Raw genomic sequence first — 17,465 nt, 5'->3', positions numbered from 1 at the left:
AATGGCATAAAGTAAGTTTCGGAACACACTGCAATGCACTAAGCGAGTGGATCCACTGCTCAAACAGTTTTCACTGCTTTGTGATGGCTATCTCCTTTCCAGAAAACTCGCTAAATGCGGTAGTACTATCTCCACGTAGATATTACTCTGGAAAGGTTTATCGGATTGTGCAAACAATGATATCGTCCAGCAAGTGTGGATGTCAAATGTTACCAGCATGTATGTGTTGAGTAAGGTGGGAAATCCGATGATATTGTCGAAAAACCTAAATTTTCTTGTAAGCATGATAACTGAAGCAACGCGGCAAAGTGGAGAACATAGGCTACATCTTGAAAGCAGTGTAACTCTGCTACATCTGCGTTCGACCAGTGCACTGATACAAACTCGACGAACATTGAAATACGTGAGCGACGAACTGAAAAATTGTTCGACAGAGGGAAGGTCATAAGACTTGGCGGGATGGCCGTTAGATTCTATCTGGAATATACCTGGGATGTGACCCTTCTTCTAGCATCAGTTTAGCGCAGGTCGCTGAAACAATGGACCAGAATGACCTACGCGCGTTTCCAGGCTATAGGAAGGGTCACACGTATAACGTGCACTAATCTAGGCCTGTTTCACCGATACCTTGTAGAACTGTGACAGCGTTTATTGTAGTCTCGTATGAAGACTTTTATAATGAACATACAACTCCTTCGTGGGTGATAGAGTGTGAAGTAATCTAGACTTCGATATATTCACCGGTCGCCCACCACAGGTTTTATTCAGATTGTGTGTGCTGGTTTGCCAAATGATCAAAAGCAGACATTCAACTTCCAGCCCAAAAATTTCAGTATTTTTGAACGGAAGCCTCTGTGTAGGGCGATAAAGTGTGCCTTTCAGAAACTTCGGCCACGATCTAAATTCTGTATTTGACTGAATAATTGTGGCAAAGCTGCAACACTTGGCAAGATGACTAAACAGCTTTCATTGTGCAAATTTTGTAATTTTTTTTTGTAGTTTACTTTCATTATTTACGCTCCAAGCAGCACTCAGTGTTGCCGATAGATGTTATCTTGGCAAAATTTGTTTCACATTCAAGTATCTTGGTCTCTTCATGGCGTTTGTTGGAGCTTTTTATTGTAGCGTTCATGTAGGTTGTTTATAAAAACCAGATTTCATTACGTCCTGAGATATATCTGACAGGTCAGTGGAAGACTTTGGTGGCCACAATATGTGTTAATGGCTCGAAAGACAAAAAATTGAAAGTAAAATGGCTCAAAACTTACAAAATGTGCACGGTTTAAATTGTTAACCCACCTTACGTTGTTTTTGCACAATTTTTCAGTGAAATACAGCATCTCAAACTATCGAATGATACAAGTTTACTGTTACCATTGTTCAGTTTATTATCACAACCCGTTTCCAAGTTTTAAACGTCCATTATCAGATGGATCTGCTTGCATTAATATGTGTGAGTGTTGTGTTACGACTTTGGGGTAACCTGTGGCACTGTCTCCATTGTTGACAGGCTCCTTTCTATGTTGTAATCACATATAAACTGTCACAATTTGTAAATAAAGATGGTGTCTAGAAAAAAATAATGTTTGTATCTCAAGCTCTGCCAAAATTTTCGAAATGTCGCCGTAACATGTTGTCGCCAGTCACTCCTAGCCTGAAAAAATCTACTCAATGATTCCAGTTCTTCAGACAAAGCGTGGGAAATCTCCCATTTGTAAGTGAATACGACACTAGTCGTCCGTGCTGTTGAGCTAACGGGCGACCCCAGAAGTGTCAAAACGTTGATCCGTGAAGAGGAAATATATAGAGGAACATATCACGACTTAACAGCCTAGAAGATCTTACTGTTTGGTCTGCACAACGTTTGAACAAATTCTGACATGGTTCAGTAGGGGCATTTAGACAACTTAAAAGTACCATCCACGTGTGTATAAACATGGCTTCTGTATATACCACTCGTGTGAAACCCAGCTTCATCTCTTCGTTCATGAGATTGGAAGTCAGTAAACTTTGGGGATCTTGGTGATTTTCCCCAGTGATTCCGCTTCCTCAGAACAGGGATGGGAAAACTACATTTTGCATGTGAAAACGACACTGGTCAGATAATGTAAACATGAAATATGAGAACAGATATTAAATTGAACTGAAAGCTTTTTAACTAACATCAAATTAGGTGGCCCAGTATTTAGCACACTAGACTCGCATTAGGAAGGAAATGGTTCAAATCTGCGTCCGACCATCCAGAATTTATATCTTCCGTTATTTCCCAAAATCGCTCCAGCCAAATGCCATGTCAGTACCTATGGAAAGGCAAGGCCGATTCCCTTCCCCATCCATGAAACATTCCGAACTTTTACTCAGTCTCTAATGATCACGAGGTTGACGGGACTTTAACCCTAATCTTCGTTCCTTCCTTTCCTTTTCTCAATAAACAGTGTTCGGTATTTGCCCCTCATGACGCTTTAACTCTCTTTAGCCAGTACCCAACAGTATTCCTACGGCATCAGTGCCGTACACTGCACAGAAGTTCACGCGATTTCTTTTTCTGCAACCAAGAATTCAGTTCCAACATACTGCTTGTAACGAGTGTCTTAGATAGACGTTAGTTTTGACGCTTCATTATGGCTCTGCCATCTGTTAGAACTATTCGAAAATTGGTACACTTTTAGAAGACATCTCAAAAGAGATGTACCTAAATGACGTTTCCATTATATGTGTACTAGCTGACAAACTCGGCCCTTCCAGGATATTCATTTTGCCATTGTTGTATTAGAAACGAAAACAAAAAATGAATTGAGTTTGTAAAGTAACGTCGAAAAAATTTTATTCGCACGTATTCGTGAAAACAACTTTGAAATTATGAAACAGTCGTACAAATAATCATGCATAATGTACAAATTTATAAGTACAGCATCGAAATTAAGAAACATTGTATGCAAAATACAAATTCTCTATAATGTTTAACACAGAACTTGATTATAAACAATGTTTCTAGTTGCATGTCCAGGCAGCTGGGCGCACTGCTTCGCGTGTCGACAACGCGATTTTGTAAATGACTATGGAAACGCCTCTTCATAGCTCTAAAGACGGCTATAGTTTTCGCCTACAACTGTTCGCTGTTCACAATTGAAAGCTGTCAAAAGCTCTGCTAGGTGCCAGGTTTCCTTAGGATGACTCGACTGTAGACGTGTTTTCGTAGCAAGGAACAAATGTATTTAACTTCATGCATGATTCGGCATTTTTTACACATCTCAGTGTTTAAGATGTCGTATCTCCTTATACATGTGTCACACAGTGATATAATTTTGTAGGTACATTCAGCAACTTGTTTGAATATTGTCTGCAACATTTGTTATGAATAGAGTAAGTAGCAAAGAGGTAATAAATTTAAATGTCGTGCAGAGTGCGTCAATCTTTCACCAGTCTCAATGCTTATGACGTCATGTCTCCTGAACTATGATAGGTAGGTGGTTCTTACCCCACCAGCGATTGCTGCCTGACATTAAGGGATATGTATACCAAGTTTGGCTGAAATGGGTCCTGTAGTTTAGGTGGAGATTTGGAACACACAGACACAGACACACACACACACAGGCACACACACACACGCACACACACACACACACACACACACACACACACACACACACACACACACACACACACACACACAGGTGCGCGCGTGCTAGTACATTCATACGTTTTTATGATTTGTATGAACGAATTCATGGCTGTAAAAAATTTGATGCATTGTTTATTGAACGATCCTCGTATTTTCAGGAGGTTCAGTAGCGTTTCAACTAAAGAGTACCCTCATATAAGACAGATCTCTGTTGAAAGCCAAACATTTCTAACAGATCTCAACTTATTTTGAGATATCCATTTAGTAACGTCGACCAGACTCTTTCGCCATGTTCGCTATTCGTTGCAGCAAGTGTTTCATGAGCAATCGAAAGGACCGTGGAGCCATCTGTTCAACATGCAACGACAGTTCACTGAGATTGGTCGACGGCCCCCTAGATGTGCTCAGTACGACTGAGCTCAAGCGACATACCTCAATAAAACGTTTGTGGTTGTTGACAGCCTCATATGTGATCCAGTACTAACATTTCTGGCGGTGTTACACGTAGTTTTCTTCATGGTGACCACTTGGTAATTCTAACACTCTTCAGGGTTACCAGTTTATTTACCTGTATTTAGGAGGCCAGCTACACTGGTATATTAAACTTCAGGACGATAGTAGCTTAGGCATAATGTGTCACTACCAAATAACATAGTTCCATGAAACTTCGGCCGTCCATAGGAAGAACTGCGTCAGTACAGAAAGTAACTGATCGAAATACGCAATGGGACGAACAGACGTGTCACTTTTATTCAGAACCAATAATTATGCTGATTGTGCGTCTATTCAGGGGCGCATTCGATCGTGACTTCAATTTTATGGTTGACAATGCGCGATCGGATCAAACAGGGCAGATGGAGGAATGAGAGGATATTCGGCGAATGGACTGGCCTGCCCATTCCCCGTGACTTAAATCACATCGAACATCGTGGGATGTGTTGGAGAGACGACGTACTACAGCACTTCCACATGCACCAGCGACCATCCAGCAGTTGTCAACCGCGCTTGTGAAAGAATGGAAAGTCCTATCATAAGACCCAAAAGAACCCCTTACCTATCTTGTAGCCAGCAAGGGAGCACGTTGGAGAGCATCTGTTGCTATCCGTGGCAATCACACACCTTATTAAGAGCCACGACGCATCTACGGTAATGTCCAGAATGAACCGTGTTGCGGGTCACATTGGTACCGTTGGTAGGTTGGCATCGTGTAATAGGGATAGTGGCGTCTCGTTTTCTTCTTGTGTTTACTGGCGCCGTTACGTTTGCAAGTCTTGTCTGTCTGCGAGTGGCAGCAGCAGCGGTTCTCGATATCTAGTACCATGGTACTATCTTTGGAAGGACGTCAAGTGCTTTCCGGGTCAGAGTGTGTCGGGGAGTTCAGTTGGGACGGAGCAGTAGTGAGGTTCGGCAGCACGAGGACATGCCGGGACCACTGGCAGCGCGCAGGCACTGCCGGATCGAGGAGCTGTAGTTGCAAGGGCGACAACGTCGTTGACCACCATACCCAGGAAGTTCGAGATGAGTGAACATTAACCCATTGGTGAAATCTCCACTATTTTGAGATCACACAGTTCGTTCGTGCGTTGCTGCTCGCAGGGTCACTGAGACGAAGAGCGATGAGTGGAGTTTTTGGAGTTGACGAAATTAATTAGCCATCCTCCACTTATTATTAATCATTGAATTCCTTGTGTTTATTGATGAAGTTCAACCAGCGGTATTTTTCTGCCTAGTAGCCGCTAACGCCCCAGTTATCTGCCCTGGTGTTTAGGGTATTTTTGCAGTAGTGTACCTTTCCCCGCCTTGCCTTTGCTGTCTGGTAAGACGTGTAGTTCGACAGCCTCCTTGATTGTGGTTCAGATATTTGTTTCTTTAGGACTACTTTGGTCGTAGTGCTTCCTTCTGGTTCTGGATGTTCTAAACACCAGACTCTGAAGATGCAGTGCTGTCCACCAGTTCCATTCTGCCTGGTTATTACATCGTTTTATTGGTTATCAGAGGTTAGGTAAATTTTGCAAGAGTGTCGGTGTGCGTTTAAACTATCACTAGTTTGGGTTGCCATCCAGTTAAGTGAATACAACTCTTGGTTGCCTGTCTCATTCTTTACGAAGTTGAGCGACTTTCCCAGGTCGATCCTTTGAGCACTGTCTGAGGCCCACTTCTCTGCCGGCCGGTGTGGTCGAGCGGTTCTGGGCGCTACAGTCTGGAACCGCGCGTCCGCTACAGTCACAGGTTCGAATCCTGCCTCGGGCATGGAAGTGTGTGATGCCATTAGGTTATTTAGGTTTAAGTAGTTCTAAGTTCTAGGGGACTGATGACCTCAGAAGTTAAGTCCCATAGTGCTCAGAGCCATTTTGAACCTACTTCTCTCTTGATTTGGGCAGATTGTAATATTTTTTAAAAAATTTTTAATTTTGAATTATTACTATTGGGGCCTTTAGCCGACAAATAATTTTAATATCTTGTTAACAAGGCCTTCAGCTTGAGTGTAACTTGTCTTAAGAAATTTTAAATTGACAAATATCTTAACACTGAAATATTCATGATTGTTCTTTAAATATCTCTAGAAGAAGTTTAGTTGCTTCTTAAGAATTTTCTATCCAGTCCTTCAGCTGTCAAATTGTTTTTCTAGGTTATTGCTATTGGGGCCTTCAGCCGACAAATAATTTGAGTTTTTGGTCAATAAGGCCTTCAGCCATGAGTGCAACTTGCTTAAGAATTTCTTTATTAGATATTGTGTTTTAAGACAAATTTGATAATTGTTCCTTATTGTCAACCTTATTTGCAATTGTTTCCAAATAAATTGCACATGATTTTTTTTAGAAGAACTGAGCAACCAACGATAACGGAGTACGGCCCCGTCCACACCGAATCCTGCCTTTCCCTAAGTCCCAGGTTTCACGGGGGACCATCAGAAATCACGGTGTCTCCAGCGTAATTATTGGTTTTGCATAATAGTGTCATTTCTGTTCGTCTCATTGTGAATTTATTTCAGTTGCTTTCTGTATTGTACCGTAGTAGTTCTTTCTATGCACGACCCATGTTTAATCGAGCTATGTTACTTGGCAATGCCACATCATGCAAAAAGCTACTTTCGTACTTAAGTTTTGCACACCAATGTGGTTAGCATGTTAAATGGAAGGCTGAATTCGCTTGTGACCAAGCGACTTTGTTTAAATTTTAGACGACTTTGTATACAATACTTTCCAAACAGAACATTAACAGTTTAGAAACGCAAACAAATTAGAACTCACTCCATAAACAGTAACAAATCAGACTAGAACTACTTGAATTTGATGGAGCTCAATAACTTCTTCCAAATTCAAAGATTGGCAACACTTCGGGTGGCGATAAAATTATCTGGTGCCTAAGAGGATCTTGAAACAACAGCAAAATACAAGATACAAGAATAGGATAAAGTCTATTACAGCACCACTGAGCGAATATCGGCTCATATCGGTCACTCTACGAAAACACCTTAGCTATTCGTAAGCGACAGCGCCGCCTGCTTGGAGAAGTAGCACAGCGGGTGATTTTAAGTGGCGGACCGCGACTTTTCAATCATTATACATGTTACTCTATTGTCCACAAAAAATAATGACATCAGAAAGATATACTAAATATATGGTAGGATTCAATCTATGCAAGAATACATCTTCAAACTATGGAAAGTAGTAGCTGCATTTATTAACCGAACGGTGAAACATTCCTATTGCTCAGAAGCCATGAAGCTATCTTGGGTCCATCCTGAAGAGGTATTAGTTTTTGATGATATCCTGACCTCATTTCTAGTGTGGTGAAATATTTGCAATTTCTCAGGTGGTCAAGTGTTCCATATGTGTGAGAGAGCAGTTATGTTTCCAGAGTGGTTATGCGGTTTACTGATCGCATGTGTACGCTACCTTCTCCACTGTTGCTCTCTGTAGGTACTGTGACAATGGGAGATACCCGCAGGCTGCAGTAAGACTGAAATATTCCAGCACTTAACTGCAACTGGATGCTTTTCTCTGCGACCGATTGCAAATGAAAGGAGCTGTGGTAAGGTTTCTGAGCTCCTGGCTACCCATTTCAAGTCAGAATTTCTTACTGTGTTGGTTGTGTGACTTGTAAACATTGCCTTTCCTCGAACCCCCACACGAATTCCTATAATACCAGATACAAGTTCCTGCCTGACTCTTACAAATACGTTAACTCTTGTCTCAGATCTCTACCGCTCCACAAGGTGTTTCAGGAGGAATGGTAGATATCTTAGGAGGTGGTAGAATAGACGAATTAAATAAAAAATGCCGTATGACATGTATCCAATTTTTATTGAGTACAGAGATACAGCAGTTAGTATGTAACCCAAACAAACTCAAAGCAAAGGTAAATGAGGACATTCCTAGCTGATTTTCGAAAATTCCACCATGAAGTTCAATGCGCTTTTGACTTCTCTTGATAACACCACGTGTAGCTCTTCTGAGGTTGTTTTTACGTTCTTTTATGAGGGCTGCATTACTCATAATCCGAACGATGAAATTGGCTCTTGTGGTTACTTTTACCTTGTAGACTTCGCCTTTCAGTCATCCCCACAGGTAAAAATGCAAAGGTATAAGGTCCGGGAACGTTGGTGGCCACGAAACGTGCTGATATCTATCGCTCCATCTTCCGGGGAATATTAGGTTTAGATGATGTGTCACCTGACGACTACAATGTGCAGGAGTCCCGTCGTGCTGGATGGACAAACGCATTCTTGTAGTCAAAGGAATCTCTCCCAATAATGCTGGAAGCTCATTTTCAAGAAAGCTTAGATAACGGGGTCCTCTAAGATGATGCAGTAACACAACTGGCCCACTAAACTGATTGCCTACCAAACCACACCATACATTTACAGAGAAGCGTTCTTGAAAAAATGTTACACAGTGGCATGTGGATTTTCTTCAGAGCACTGACGTGAATTACGAGTGTTATTGATGCCGTCACGAGTGTAAGTGGCTTCATCAGTGAAGAGTAAAAATGGGATTACCTGGCGATTTTGACGTATCCAATGACAACATTCGAATTTATCTTCATCTCCTGCTCGAAGGAAATAATAGGGAGGACAGTTGCATACGTAATGTCTGCCATATTCTTGTGTGAGGAACACCGAAACGTGCAGAAATTCTACGTGTGCTTGTTGGGGGAGTACGTTCAATCCACTGCATAACATCTACTTCGTCCACAATCTGTTAATTTACACATTCAGAGGGAATATGAATGTTGGTCACTATACCAGTATCACGCCGTGTATTGAACACGCGAATAAACACTCTTGAATCTATTAGTCTGCGGTTAGGAAAAGCTTATGCCGTATTCTCTACAAGCAGCAGCAGCGTTTCCATTACAAAACGCATACACAAATATCACATCGGCAAACTCAGCAAGTGTAAATACGGGCGGCATGTTTATACGCTGTAGTACAGTAGACTTGGCCATCAAATCACAGTGAAAACTTCAATGTAAACTAAAGCCCAACTTGACAACGTGAACATCAACCATCTTCTGCCGACATTCGTTAAATATGCCCGTAAGAACCTACAGCAACCGGTGTACCAACACACGAAACGAATATGAACTTAGCTGTATCTGTATACTCAATAAAAATTGTACACATGTTATATGGCATTTTTATTGCAACTCGTCGATACTACCACCTCCTAAAATATTTACCATTCCTCCTGAAACACCGTGTACAGATGGTACGACAGTGTACACTCCGTCACGTTCCATGAGATCCTATTTCTCGTACACTGGCGAGTATTTTCCCACATGTGGTCTGGAATTATTTAAGGAAACAGGAATACTGGTACGTTAATTCTTTTTTGAACTGCAAATTCCTTAACCTTTCATATAAAGGGAGTGGAAGGACATGACCCACACAGTGACCATTTCATTTCAACATATTTATTTGCATCATAGATAAATCATTAAGAGAATTAAAATCATAAATCTGATAATTTCTTTAAGAAACGCCATTCAGGCAAACTTTACAAACCGCTTGTTATATGAAACCACAAGCGAATTAATCTCTCTGCAAACATTTAAAAAAAAACGCCACTCGGGCCAAGTAAATCATTTAAAATAAACTTTACATCAAATAACCAGGAAATCAATTATTATATCCACATACATTGAAAACCGCCCCTCCTGGGCGAGATATTACCAAACAACTTTACAAGGTTATAGACAGTTTGATCAATAATAACCCAGTTATTTCTCCATCAAAATTGACATACGCCACTAAGGCTGAATTGCTCCGCAATTTTAGAAAACGGTTTCAATTAAGACACATTCTTCTAGAAATGCCTCAAATTTCTTAAGAAAAATGTTTATAACATTTAACCCGTGCAATCTTGCAGAGCCACCACAAGTTTTAGAAAACTGCAGCTTTTACAATAAATGAGGCCCGAGATTGTGAGGCCGCGACTTGGCCACGAACGGTGGAGGCGACTGAGTACTTATCTTCGAATTAAGACGTGGACTCCGTTTGTACTTCCACCCCGTTCAGAACACCGAAATCGGAACCAAACAGCACACGCGAGCTCAGGCCAAGTCCACCGCCCGTACGCCCGCTAGTAACTTAAAAAGGGGAGGCTCTGCACTTCGGTGGCCCACTGCTTCCGATCTCTGAAACATAAATCAGAAGCGACAACAGGGAACCAAACAACCCTTCCTTCACCTTAATACTCAAACTTATACAGAAAACTATTTCGATAAAATTGACAGTAATAAAACTGATTTCATTCCTTTAAGCAGAACCACGTACACGAATGATGCAAACGGAACTGGCTCATTAAAACCCAAGCATCACATGGAGCACTTAACGTGGCCCTGTAATGTACCACTCGGCAATCTCTAGACAAGGAATACAGATCCTTCGGTAAGGCTGCGTACGCGTATCAATGTTTCAGACACTTGCCAGCTGAAGTAAGAACAATACTATTAAGGAGCGAAGCACACACTTAATAAGAGGCATTTAATATCACATCACAGTCGTTGCAACACTTTGCTGCCTCAAGAGAAATCATCATTATATTTCACTAATCGTTGGTAAGACTTGAACTACGTAACTTGAAGCCAGCTGTTGGATCGATGTGGCGAATACGCCAGACGTTGCTTAGTCCGGTAGTAACAGCGCGTCCCTTCACGGAAGAGAGCACACGCATAGCTTCACGCGGTTGCCAAGAGGCCACAGCGCCGGCCCGCTGTTACTGACCCCAGCACGATCAAGCGCCAACTGCCGCCCGTTCTCAGACACACCGTGCTCGCTGCCGTCTCTCCAACGTCTCGCTAATACGCGCACTTCCGCGTGCCGTGCCCAACGTTGTTCCCTTTCCACCCGTACTGTCCGCTATATCCTGAGCCGGCCCAGGCTCCGAAGACAAACTTCTGCCAGAGGGAATCGATAGTGCCTAACCAAAGATAGCCCTGGCACCAGTCCCGCCACGGCTGAAATACATTTCTCTCCATGATTTTGATTCGCTGAATGCCTCTTTCCACATGCACTTAGAGGTGGTCCAACATTTGGTTTCTGGCCTCAAAGCTGAACATTTTTGACACAGCAGAAATAAGTAAGCCAGACTGCAGTAACGCCAACCGGGGCTACCAAACATCCTGCCCCGACACCAGGCTTCTGCCCTTCCTAAGTGACAAAGAGAGCTAGCCTGGCAGGACGTCAGTGGGTGAAATCCACACAAACACCGCCCATTTCAGCCATGCAGTATCAGTCACCTCCTACAGCCCGCATCCAGACATCCACTGCCTGTAACTGTCCTGATGCGGGTCGTCGAGCTGCCACTACGGACGCTGCCTCCGCTAACTGCTATAAGCTGCACCTAGGCCTGTTGCTGCAGGGAGCCGAACTGATGCCTTCCAGTTGTGTGAGAAGGGGAACACCTACTGGCTGATTGCTGCCTACTACATGACCCCCAGCCAGTAATCCAAAGGTCATACCTGGGATTGACTAGCAGAGTCGTCGTGCATTGGGCGGGCACCCTCTACTTCTGCAGGGGACCGCATGCTGGGGTAGCTGGTTCAACTTAGCGCGCTCACTGTATTGAGCCGCCCATCTCTCCGCCAATGTGGCCGGCTCTAGCAGACGCCACCCTAGCAGCCTGCTTCCAGCCAGGGAGCCTGGCGTAGCATTACTCCACCTACCGAAGCGCTGACGGCAGACTGTGCTCACCGTGGCCTACGAGCCCAGGGCCGGCCACGGTAGGCCGAACTTCACGCGTGCAGCGTGTGAGGGCCACGGGCCTGCCGAGGGCCAGCCTGTGAATCGGGTTTGTTCGGTCTTTCTCGGAAGTACTCGGAACGGCACAACATTTCATTTGGCACTGCGGTGCAGCATTTTTCGGTCGGCGCAACTTTCAGAGTTCGGCAGAATCGTGGGGTCAGCGCTGCTTACTTCTCGCTCCTTCTTCGTGTTGTGAATGATGTTCACATATCCAGCGGCTATTTGTGCAATAAGAGGCAGTCTGGTGATCTATAGTCAATCATTAAAAATAAATGGGAATGACAGGAGATAGGGATGAGAATTCTCAGTTCGCATACACGTCGGGTATTGCTTATTTGCTATGAAACGAAATTACTACTATGCAGAGAGAATTTAAACATTTAGCTGACAATACGCAATAAACTACAACGATCGACAGATGGGGTTCTTTGTTCTGTAGAACAAGAAGTACTTTGTGCTATATTTTCAGGCACTTGAAGGAATTGGTTGAACGAAGAGTAAAATTCCAGGAGTTGTGCGCATTATTTCATTGTCAGTTGCAACAATTTTCAGTGGAAACGATCGAAGAATACAGATTGCATATGGCATCATATTTTGGGGTAATTCATCACTGAGGAATAAAGTATTTATTGCACAAAAGCGTGTAATCAGAATAATAGCTGGAGTCCTGCAGACATTTATTTGAGGATCTATGGATATTCACAGTAGCTTCTCAGTATATATACTCTCTTATGAAATTGGTTATTAACAACCAAACCCAATTCAAAAGTAATAGCAGTGTGCATAACTACAATACTAGGAGAAAGGATGATCTTCACTATTCAAAATTAAATCTAACTTTGGCACAGAAAGGGGTGAATTATACTGCCACTAAAGTCTTTGGTCACTTATCAAATAGTATCAAAAGTCTGACAGATAACCAACAAGTATTTAAGAAGAAATTAAAAGAATTTCTGAATGACAACTCCTTCTACTCCATAGAGCAATTTTTAGATATAAATTAAGGGAAAAAAATTAAAAACAAAAAACAAAATAAAAAAGTTATGTTAACTTAACTACGTCATGTATTGGAAAATTTGACTCGTTCCACATCATTACGAAATATCTTATTCATGATCCATGGAACTAGTATTAATCTAATCTAATCTAGACAGCCCAGTTCCCTAAGATCACTGGCGTTAAAGAATGCGCGACATTTGAAGAATTCATTGTGACATTGCAAGGTTTCGAGGGCACTGCCAGTCTTACATCTCTTTTCGAGCTGTTTTCGAGGCCATTTGCCTTTCAGCTGAAAGCGCCCTGTGCATGTGCAGACGTAACTGCTGGTAATCCCAGCTTCAGCAACGAATCTTTTTACTTTAAAACTGTCCAGAACGTCTGCTTTGCTTTCCTCAGGTAGATTTTCGAAGTCCCCCTAAAGAGGTTGCGAAAGTGCTACAATATTTCTGTATACGTTCTTGTGCCAAAGACCTTTTTTCCATTATGAAACTAAACAAGTAGCTATTATGAGGTAACTTGAGTGTGGAACTCTGTGAAACCGCCCGCGTTTGTCCGTATGCCGACAGTTTGTAACAGGTAACAATTCTGTTTTCAGCATGCCAGAAATAATTAATTTATACTGAAAACTTGTTTCGCTTGTGATCTATGTTGTTCAGAAATATGAAACATAAAACCAAGTCGCATACAGTCCGATTGCACTGCTTGCTGTATGCGGTGCGTTCGCTGTATTCCCCTCTTGCCCCATCTCGCACACAGAGAGCTTGGCGTGGCGGTAGGGGAAATGCGAAGTGAGGCTGAGCGCTTTGACACTGACTCCGGTATGGCCCGCTAGCTGAAATCTTGACAATCCCTGTACCAACGCTGTAGGCTGTCTGCAAAGACTACTCGCCGAGTTTAGTGCGTTCTCCGCACTCCACGACCGACGCCCGACACTGGCCGCTCACTGCCGCAAATCTCAGGGCTAAATATAGCAGTCACTATAGTCGACATAATCGTCTTGAGAGACACAGCAATTGTAAAGATATTTAAGATAATTCTCAATTTTGTTCCATATCAGTTGCACATTTTTAATTAGATTACATGTTTCCATCACTCTGGATCATCCTCAGATCTAAGTAGTTGAGTCAGAAACCGTCCCTTCTACTCACAACCACGTATCAGAGTACAGTACTCTGATGTGTGTTCTAGGCAGAAAAGAATACAGTACTCTTATATGGGGCTGTGATTAGACAAGGCGGGCTGCTGACGCAACTACACTCCTGGAAATTGAAATAAGAACACCGTGAATTCATTGTCCCAGGAAGGGGAAACTTTATTGACACATTCCTGGGGTCATATACACCACATGATCACACTGACAGAACCACAGGCACATAGACACAGGCAACAGAGCATGCACAATGTCGGCACTAGTACAGTGTATATCCACCTTTCGCAGCAATGCAGGCTGCTATTCTCCCATGGAGACGATCGTAGAGATGCTGGATGTAGTCCTGTGGAACGGCTTGCCATGCCATTTCCACCTGGCGCCTCAGTTGGACCAGCGTTCGTGCTGGACGTGCAGACCGCGTGAGACGACGCTTCATCCAGTCCCAAACATGCTCAATGGGGGACAGATCCGGAGATCTTGCTGGCCAGGGTAGTTGACTTACACCTTCTAGAGCACGTTGGGTGGCACGGGATACATGCGGACGTGCATTGTCCTGTTGGAACAGCAAGTTCCCTTGCCGGTCTAGGAATGGTAGAACGATGGGTTCGATGACGGTTTGGATGTACCGTGCACTATTCAGTGTCCCCTCGACGATCACCAGTGGTGTACGGCCAGTGTAGGAGATCGCTCCCCACACCATGATGCCGGGTGTTGGCCCTGTGTGCCTCGGTTGTATGCAGTCCTGATTGTGGCGCTCACCTGCACGGCGCCAAACACGCATACGACCATCATTGGCACCAAGGCAGAAGCGACTCTCATCGCTGAAGACGACACGTCTCCATTCGTCCCTGCATTCACGCCTGTCGCGACACCACTGGAGGCGGGCTGCACGATGTTGGGGCGTGAGCGGAAGACGGCCTAACGGTGTGCGGGACCGTAGCCCAGCTTCATGGAGACGGTTGCGAATGGTCCTCGCCGATACCCCAGGAGCAACAGTGTCCCTAATTTGCTGGGAAGTGGCGGTGCGGTCCCCTACGGCACTGCATAGGATCCTACGGTCTTGGCGTGCATCCGTGCGTCGCTGCGGTCCGGTCCCAGGTCGACGGGCACGTGCACCTTCCGCCGACCACTGGCGACAACATCGATGTACTGTGGAGACCTCACGCCCCACGTGTTGAGCAATTCGGCGGTACGTCCACCCGGCCTCCCGCATGCCCACTATACGCCCTCGCTCAAAGTCCGTCAACTGCACATACGGTTCACGTCCACGCTGTCGCGGCATGCTACCAGTGTTAAAGACTGCGATGGAGCTCCGTATGCCACGGCAAACTGGCTGACACTGACGGCGGCGGTGCACAAATGCTGCGCAGCTAGCGCCATTCGACGGCCAACACCGCGGTTCCTGGTGTGTTCACTGTGCCGTGCGTGTGATCATTGCTTGTACAGCCCTCTCGCAGTGTCCGGAGCAAGTATGGTGGGTCTGACACACCGGTGTCAATGTGTTCTTTTTTCCATTTCCAGGAGTGTAGTTAGATCTGAAGATGATACAGAGTGATCGAAACATGAAATCTAATTAAAAACTTGCAACTGATACGGAAAAATAAATGAGAATTATCTTAAACGAAGCAATGTTTCACTCACATCAGCGGACATCCACCTGGCTCCAGAACCACGCCACCTAGCTAATCAATTCACACCATCTGAACACGTTGTGGGGACGTGGGCTAAGCGGCACTCAGATGCCCTGCTACAACTTGCATCAGATGTGCTGTCCTCGTTATATGTCTGTTCCTGAACAGTTTTTTGCTTCCCACTTTCGTCGACCGACTGAATAATTTCCTCCGTTATCCAACGTTTTTTAGCAGTTACTTTCCTTGTACTTAAATATTTGTCTTATTCATGGATTCATACGTTACTTCCTGCTAGAACAAGTCCAATTTTCAGGTTGAAGGACAAGTAAACTGTTTTTGTTCTACGGACCTTCGTTTATTTCTAACTAGCTTTCGGTTTATTGGGCCACCTTCAGGAAACCGTTTTTGTTTGTCAAAATTATGTGATTGCTCCTTTGTAGAGATGTTTACTTCACTTGAACTGAACTGCCTACTGTGGTAGACATTATCGCAATATCTCTAGCCTCAGCTGATTTCAGGCACACTACACCATTCTTCAGAAACTAAGTATATCACTTCCTTACTCACTGATTCTTCCTGGCGCTTCTCTCAAGCATCAATTTACTCTTCTTTATTACTAAATTGGGATCTGAGACTAACTGCTACTGGGGACTCCTTACAATCCAGTAAATGTTTTCGTTATCTTTATCTCGCCATTAAGTAATCCTGGTGGTATGCCCCGTACCTCCATGTGGTTTCCAAGACAGCATATTCGTTATTTATAGTAAACTTATGTTGCAGAATTCAATATCCCTTTTCATTCCTGCTACCGAACACATTTTCTTTCTTCTCCTGCTGTAGCATTCCAGTCTCTTTTAATTATTAGATTTTCATCCACCGTTATGTACTGAGTTACCCGTTCAGTGCCCTTGTATACTCCGTCTCTTCATCTTCTGCTTGACACTGCTTTTATATCTGAACTGTTGGTTGATGTCGATTGTTTATGAGAATAATGAAATCACTGATTTGTTCGCCGTAACCTACTCTCTGTTCTAGCTTTCTATTCATTACGAGTCCCACTGCGATTACACCATTTTCTGGTTCTGTGATATTACCATAATTTCATGTGAGCAGGAATCTTCTTTCCAGTGCACTTTACTTTTTGTCACCATATCTATACTGAGCCTTCGAATTTCCGGTTTCAGGTATTCTAGATTCCGTTTCATAAATAGACCTTCGACATTCCATCCTATGTCTCGCAGAATGTCGTCCTTTCGTCGCCGTTTAAATCAGCTTTTTCAGCTGACCTGCCAAGTATTGCGTTGATATGCGCTATTGAAAGCGTTAGCATTTGCCTGAAGCGATTTAGGGAAATCAGGATGTAGTGTCGTGAGTTTGAACCGTCCTCCTCACGAATGATAGTTCGCTGTGCTAACCACTGCGCCACTTCGTTTGGTATTTTTTTTTACTTATAAATCCAGTCACTAGATTTATAATAAAATACATACTTCCTCGATCGCTAGAGGACCTTACTTCGACTGTGGCGCAACTCCTCAAGAGTGAAATTGACTGTTTTCCTTATCTATTTGTGGGCCATTTGTCTTCTGCAGTGGTTTGATGCGTCATGTCGCGACTTACTCATTTGTGCCACACTATTCATCTCTCACTAGATGCTACGCGCTATGGCTTCAGTTATTGTTGCGTGTGTACCAGTCTCTGATTTCCCCTGCAGCTTCTGACCTCTACCGATCACTCTAGTACCATGGAAGTTATTCTCTGATATCTTAACACTTGTAGCATGACCCTGTTCCCTTTTCTGGTCAATATTTTCCT

Source organism: Schistocerca serialis, chromosome 7, assembly GCF_023864345.2.
Source record: "Schistocerca serialis cubense isolate TAMUIC-IGC-003099 chromosome 7, iqSchSeri2.2, whole genome shotgun sequence".
Lineage (NCBI taxonomy): Eukaryota > Metazoa > Arthropoda > Insecta > Orthoptera > Acrididae > Schistocerca > Schistocerca serialis.
Note: the sequence above shows the minus strand (reverse complement) of the source record.